Source organism: Pelobates fuscus, chromosome 1 (genome assembly GCF_036172605.1).
Source record: "Pelobates fuscus isolate aPelFus1 chromosome 1, aPelFus1.pri, whole genome shotgun sequence".
Classification (NCBI taxonomy): Eukaryota; Metazoa; Chordata; class Amphibia; order Anura; family Pelobatidae; genus Pelobates; species Pelobates fuscus.
In genome coordinates this window covers 410,189,748-410,197,967 of record NC_086317.1, presented here as the reverse complement: position 1 = coordinate 410,197,967, position 8,220 = coordinate 410,189,748, and positions in this window count along the sequence as shown.

Below are 8,220 nucleotides of genomic sequence, written 5' to 3'. Positions count from 1 at the left end.
TTCTACATTTCAGCAGAAAATGTCGGTGTAAATAAATACAGGAAAATATCTATAATCACTAAAGACACACTTTTTTCTTTCCATATCTAACATTTAATCTTTGTTACTGTGGTATGTGTATGGCCTCTCACTAGTGGTACTGAATCTTAATATGCTCTCTCATGGGGTATCTACTTAAAGTGTGCATAGCTCACTCAATAACTGAATGCTGTATGTGTCTCTAGTGATTGTGACTTCTTAGTGTTATTACTAGTCGTACCTACCTCTAATAACCATAACTGATCACTAATAGTGGTATCTACTACAATATGTTTCCTAAAGGCAGGTTTTTTCAGTGCCGTTACCCAACTCACTAGTTTTAATCAGTTTTTATGCATCACTATACGCTGTTCTCCATTCTCTTGGGAGGCTTTCTTACATGCAGTTTTTTTCAGACTATAGAAACAGGCTGATTAAACCTACACATATATTGGGCTAAAGCAACCAAAATATACAAACAGAGAGCACTTACCTATCAGATGTTGTGCCACTGGATATGATCACTGCTTGAACTGCAATGACAGAAACATGTTCCCCGTTTACTGATAAAACACAGGAAGCTATGTATGATAATCACTGAGCAACAAACAATTTAAAGAAAAAAAAAAAAAAAGCACACTATTATGACACTAATTATGCTGCCCCGGATCTATACATATGCACTTCTCTATTCTCTATTCTGAGTGTTTTTTTGAGAGCCAGGGGTACTGTGACTAGGCAATTAGATGTTTATTACATTTGGTTAAAACAGTATCTTTATTTTAAAATGTTGCCTTTAAGAGAAAATGTAAATGCAGAACGTCTTAATGTAATGTTACTGGTGCTGCACTCATATTATTACAGTACCTTTTATAATGGTGTTTGTATATGCACACAAACTGGCATTCCATAGAAATATACCCCAACATTCACAGACACACGCACAAATAATAGCCCAACTCACACACGTCACACTACATAGGATGAGGAAGGTGTTTAACCCCTTAAGGACCAAACTTCTGGAATAAAAGGGAATCATGACATGTCAGACATGTCATGTGTCCTTAAGGGGTTAAGGGAAACAAAGGTGTGTGCACACCTGATAAAGGTACACACCTCTTTTTACAGCCATCATACAGCCTGGAACCCATGGCCTTTCCTATAGGTAAAGGGTAAGAAGAGAGGAGGAATCTGGGAGAGAACATTTATTATCACAGAAAACACACAATTTTAATAATTAACACGGCTCCTCCCATACAATTCCATAAAAAAATATGCAGCTTCACAAATACACCTCCAAAGCACATGCAGCCTTTATCATGCATAACTCCCATCACACACATCGTTCCACACATACGTCTATCCTCATGCACACAACCCAACATATGCAAAACTCCCACCACACATATACATACTCCATCTCACACACTGCCTCTCACATACATACAGCTTCACTCTCTGCATTATTTAATATCCATCACACACACACACACACACATAAACACAATGCATCTCTAACACACACACTCAATACACCCCTTACACACATTCAATGCACCCCTTACAGACACACACACACTGCATCCCTTAAACATACAAACACAGATTCACACAATGCATCCCTTAAGCACAACCATAAACACACGATAGATCCCTTACACACAAACATACACTGCTTTCTATCCCTGGCACGAAAACACACTGCATCCACTACACACACACACACACACTGCATCACCTACACAAACTGGTATCCCTATACACTACATTCCATAAGCACACACTTTAGATCCTACTCTAACACATAACACATCTTCTACACACTACACTCCCTGTGAGTGAACTCATGGGTGGAACATATAGGTGGACTTATGGGTGGGCCTTATGGGCATACTCACCGTCAGGCCCTGGGAGCCCAGACCTTGAGCTGTGCAAGGGGCCCAAAAAAATGGAGCTGCTTCACATTCCAATTGAACATTGATTTTTGTGACCACAGTTACAAACAGTCGCCAGAGAGCCTGTTCTACACCAAACCAGTGGAGCCAGACTGCAGCCAGAGCCCATCATCATCATCATCCTCATCTGGTTGTAAATAGGCAATCTAGTATATTAGTGACACTAATCTCTAATTTACCTCACATTAAAGGGACACTATAGTCCCCAGAACCACTGCAGCTTAATGTAGTGGTTCTGGTGTCTATAGCCTGTCTCTGCAGGCTCTTTAATGTAAATACGCACTGTGTGCAGGACTGGCGTTAGTTCATATGGCAGATCATATGGGTGGGGCATTGTGATGTCACATGGAGGGGGGTGGCAATTTTTCTTTTGTCTATGGCGGCAAAAATCCTTGCACCAGCCCTGGACGGAACTCTGCAGGTGGCAGCAGAAAGAAGCTGCCCCCCAAACGCCCCTGCAGATGCCTTGTTAGCGTTGTGTCCTGGGGGGCCCAAGAGCTGGCAGGCTACCTTTGGGCCCCCCTAGGCTGGCGGCAGCTGTTATTGCCGTTGTGTCTCGTGCGCCACTTAGTGAAGCCGGGAGCCTGGAATATGACGTCAGTCCAGCTCCCGGCATCACTAAGCGGTGCATGAGTGGCTGAGCAAGAAAGATCACAGCTCCCTTGCTGCATACTCTGCCTGTCCACTCCCTGCCTGCACGCACACCTGCCCAGCAGCACTAGCAGCAGCCCCAATAGCCAGTCCAGCAGTCCCAGTCCCACTGGACCAAGGTTAGGAATGTACTTTAGCTCTCCCAGGAAGGCTGGGTGGATGTAAATTAATTTTGTATTTTTTTTTTTAAATTATAATTTGTGAGTATTGGGAGAAATGTATAGTGTGTGTGTCTGTCAGTGAATGTGTGTGTGTCTGTGAGTGAGTGTGTGTCTGTCAGTGAATGTGTGTGTGTCTGTGAGTGTGTGTGTCTGTCAGTGAGTGTGTATGTGTCTCTGTCAGTGTGTGTCTGTCAGTGAATGTGTATGTGTCACTCAATGAGTGCGTGTGTCTGTCATTGAGTGCATGTGTTTGTCATTGTGTGTCTATCAGTGAATGAGTGTGTGTGTCTGTCAGTGAATGTATGTGTCTGTCAATGAGTGTGTGCATCTGTCAATGAGTGCGTGTGTCTGTCAGTGTGTGTCTATTAATGAATGAGTGTGTGTGTCTGTCAGTGAGTGTATGTGTCTGTCAATGAGTGAGTGCATCTGTTAGTGTGTGTCTAAGTAATAGTGTGTGTCTTTCAGAGTTTGTCAAATGTGTGTGTATGTCATTGTATGTCAGTGTAACTGAGAGTGTGTGACTGTCAGTGAGTGTGTGTGTGTCAGAGACTCTGAATGTATGTCAGTGCATGTATCAGTCAGAAAGTGTCTGTCAGTTAAAGTGCATGTGGCCTGGACATGAACGGGGGCCTGAGTTTCATCCTGCATGGGGCAGCACAAATCCAAAATACACCACTGTGTGGGTAGACAGGGTGGAGAGCTGTGACAGGGTGTGTGGGGGCTGTGACAAGGTGGGGATGTCTGACAGGGTGTGTGGGCTGTGACAGAGTGTATGTGGGGTGACAGAGTGTGTGGGGGAGCTGTGATAGGGTGGGGATGACAGGGTATAGAGGGGGTGACAGTGTATTAAGAGAGGGTGTAACTTCAACAATACAGAACTAGTGCCTATGAAGATTAGCAAACACTCAAAGTATTACTATTAATTATAACTTCCATCCAAATGGAAACAAAGGTAAGAACTACATATAATGTGTGGTATTTGCTAAATGAAAATGTAGTAGCATTGAACGATGTTCATTCTAAACAGGGCAGAAAAGAGAAAGTAAGAGAGGAGAGAAATAAAGAGTGAGTGAAAGGGGGAGTGGAACAGAGATAGGAAAGAAAAGATAGGAGACAAAGAAGAGGAGACACATGCATATACTTAACAAACACACAGAGTAGCAGACACCAGCAAATACTTAGACGCTTACTGATTTAATCCATGTGATTGTTGTGATGTCATGAAAAATAACAGTTTTAGAATTCATTTCAAAACCAACACAATCATATATTCAGGTACTTGCAACATTCATTTTTTTCTTTTTTGTTGAACATTCTCTTTAAAAGGAAAAACCCCACAAATTAGAAATGTAGTTTATCATTTGTATCACTGGTGTGTAACAATTCTATGTAAGTGGGTGATAGTCACTTTGCAAAGCAATGTCTTTCCATCCTACCACAGGCATCTCAAACAGGCACGATGCTCACTCTACTCTAATGGCCCTGGTGTCCTTTGCAAAGCTCTGTTACAGTGCTCTGTGCATGGCCCTCCCAGCACCATAACCACTATAAAGCACTGTAGGGGTTAGGCTGCCCGGAGTGCCCTGGCATCCCCCATAATAAGTAGTCAAACCAATTCAGAATAGTTTGACTACCTACCTTTGGTCTGCCAAGATACTTTCCCTGCCTCCACTAAAGCTCAGTGAGAGACAGAAACTCCTGCCTTCGTTAGCTGTCCTGAGCTATGCCTTACAGTGCAGCATCAGTTGATCAATCTCAGTCAATGATACTGCAAGCCGTATCTCAAAGAAAAGAGTTTCCAGCTTGCATATAATTGTAGTAAATTGATCAAAGATAAATTCAGGAGAAGGCTCAACCAACAAGGTAAATTCACAGCAAAATTGTAATAGAGGTGGAGAGCTGTGCCTGTAAGAAGGCAAACCATCTTAAAACAGTTTGACTACTTACTATATGTGCCAGGAAATTCCTGGCATCATAGCTACTACACTCTACTATAGTGCCATGTAGTGGTTATGGTGTTTTGAGTGTTCCTTCAATAGGCCAGGATAATTTTATTGGCGGTCAGCCTGGCATGAATTTATGCCAGGCTAGCATGGCTCTTTTTCAGACAATATCTTCATTTGAGTGGTTCATTAAGGGTGTCACCTGTATTCCTCACAATATGTGGTGTAATATCTTGTTGCTATAATAGAAACAATGTAGTAAGACTTCTATGGGCGGTTTCACCATTTGCGTGCCTGACGGGTATTTTTTGACTTTACAGAAAAAGAAGGTTAAATGAAAGATGCTTTGTTAACATTGTAATTAAATAGTCAAATTGTTGCTGACTAAGCCATGATGTGTGATGTGCAGTAATTTCCCAGTGCCAACCCAAACAATAAACAGCATCACGTTTCCGTGCCAGAATCTGCCCTCAGCAAAAACTGGTTCTTCGTGTATCGAACACAAGTTGCAGTTTTCCTCTGAGTTTCTGTCAGCCTTGGACAGGTTTTCCCATCAGACAACGTGAGTTCAATATCAAGGATGGTTTAGTAGAATTTGGTGCACGGTTACCAGATATAATTTTATTCATCTCACTTTTTTTTCAATATACGGATAGTTCCCGACTTTACAAACTAATTGGTTCCGAAGCAGGGCCGGACTGGGAGAAAAATTCGGCCAGGGCATTTTTTTATCATAGTGGCCCACTAAGAAGGGGGCGGGGCAGAGAGGGTGTGTTTCGTCATCACCAATGACAAACACGCCCCCTCTCAAAGTGAGCATGTTGGTTCAATGCTCTTCCAGGGCAGACCATGCGCAGAACTCTGCTAAAGATCTCTAGCATGAGAAAAAAAAGCCCTGTATTTGTTCTGCACAGTGCAAGCAAATTTAATAACATGCTTGCACTGTGTTTCCTTGCAACTTGTCTCTGGTGTCTCTATAAATGGATACCAGGAGACTAAAGGGCCAGGAAAGAGTATTGTGCATGTGTTTGGAGCCTGCTTGTGGGATTGCGTGTGTGTAGAGTGAGCTGATTGTGGTGTGGTATTGTGTAATAAGGTCGGTTTTAGTGGTGTTGTGTTTTTGGTGTAATGTAATGCATATGTGGCTAGGGGCTGTAGAGAATGTGTGTATAGGGGATGTAGTAAGTGTGTGCATAAAGGCTATAGTGTGTGTGTGTGTGTGTGTGTATGTATATAGGTGATGTAGTGTTTGTAGGGGTTGTTGAGAATGTGTGTTTAGGGGTGTAGTATATGTTTGTTTACAATGAATCTAGTGTGTATTTTAGGAATGTAGTATGTGTGTGTAGGTGGTGCAGTGTGTGTGTATACAGGAGTCTAGTGTGTGTTTGAAGGACCCAAAATGTGTAGGAGATCTAGTGAGTGTGTGTATATAACGGATTCAGAGTGTATAAAGGGATCTAGTGTGTGTATATGATCCAGAGTTGGGTAAGGAATCTAGTATGTGCCTGGAACGTAATGTGTTTAGGAGTGCAGTGTGTGTGTGAGGGGTGCTGTAGTATATATAATATAATATAATATAAATATAAATATGTTCGGAAGTATTGTGTGTGTGTGTTTGGTGCAGTGTGTATGTGTGAGGGGTGCAGTGGGTGTCTGTAAGGGATGTAGTGTGTATGTGAAGGGTGCAGTATGTGTGTGTGGTGGATGCTGTGTTTGAGGGGTGCTGTGTGTGATGTGTGGGGGCTGTGTGTGATTGGTGTGAGAGTGCTGTGTATGATGGGTGTGAGGGTGCTGTTTGTGATGTGTGTGAGAGTGCTGTGTGTGATGTGTGTGAGAGTGCTATGTGTGAGAGTGCTATGTGTGATGTGTGTGAGAGTGCTGTGTGTGATGGGTGTGAGACTGCTGTGTGTGATTGTGAAAGTGTTGTGTGTGATGGGTGTGAGAGTGCTGTGTTGTGTGAAAGTGCTGTGTGTGATGTGTGTGAGTGCTGAGTGTTATGGGTGTGAGAGTGCTGTGTTGTGTGAAAGTGCTGTGTGTGATGTGTGTGAGAGGGCTGTGTGTGACAGGGCTGTGTGTGATGTGTATGAGAGTGCTATGTGTGATGGGTGTGAGAGGGCTGTGTTGTGCGAAATTGCTGTGTGTGATGTGTGTGAGTGCTGTGTGTGATGGGTGTGAGAGTGCTGTGTTGTATGAAAGTGATGGGTGTGATGTGTGTGAGAGTGCTGTGTTGTTTGAAAGTGCTGTGTGTGATGTGTGTGAGTGCTGTGTGTGATGGGTGTGAGAGTGCTGTGTTGTATGAAAGTGCTGTGTGTGATGTGTGTGAGAGTGCTGTGTTGTGTGAAAGTGCTGTGTGTGATGTGTGTGAGTGCTGTGTGTGATGGGTGTGAGAGTGCTGTGTGTGATGGGTGTGAAAGTGCTGTGTTCGAATGCAAGAAGGGATTGAGTGTTTGGGGGGAGTGGGGGATAAAATAAAAAATAAGTAGGCATTATGGGGGGGGGGAGGGGGGGGTCCGGCACTCTGACATCATCCCTGGTGGTCCAGTGGTGAGTGAACTCTAGCCTGTGGGCTAGAATTCACTCTCGCGAGAGCCTGTCGTTGCCATGGCAAGATAGAGCTCCACCGGGTCCTCCTGTCCCTCCCCAGCCGCATGTGTATGCAAGTGGTCTTTGATCTCCCCACCGGCCCGTCGTGGCAAACAGCGGGGCCGACGCTCGGATAGTGTGGGCCCTGCATAGACCTGCAGGGGAGATCCTGGGACATCCCCTGCCGGCCTCGGCCCATGGCCACCGCGGCCCGGTGTGCCCGATGGCCAGTCCAGGCCTGTTCCGATTGTAGTTCATAAAGTGAGAGTTCATAAAGTGAGAACTAATTTCCCATAGACAAAATTTAATAAACACGGGTTCTGTTCCTGACCAACAAATTTTACCATTGAAAACCTAAATTATTAAGTACAAATACAACATGAAAGCATAGCAAATACATGTATGTTGTAGGAATTTTAAAGGCATGCATACCATATTGAAATCTTCTTTAAATTATCATCAATCCTCATACTATTCAATAAAGAGACATGCTACACTTGTTGAATGGGAACGTCTCTTAAACCCTCATACTTATTCATTTTCTTCATTATCAGCTTGCTCCTCTCCTTTTTTAACCCCTTAAGGACGAGTGACGGACGAGGTCCGTCACTCAGGGGAAACCCTTAATGACGAGTGACGGACCTTGTCCGCCACGCGGTAAAATTAACCCCAGATCGCCGCAATCGCGGCGATCATGGGGTTAATGGTGCTCCGGTCTGCCTCTGTATTAGAGGCAGACCGGGAGCACGCGATAGTGCTGCCCCAGCACATGTGCCCGCTCTGACAGCATGTCAGAGCAGGCACATGTGCTCAGTATACTCACCTCCGCCTCCCTGCACTTCCGGGTTCACTGTGAAGTGCAGGGAGACAGATCAGTGCTGATCCTGCCCCCTGGTGTAAAAAAAACAA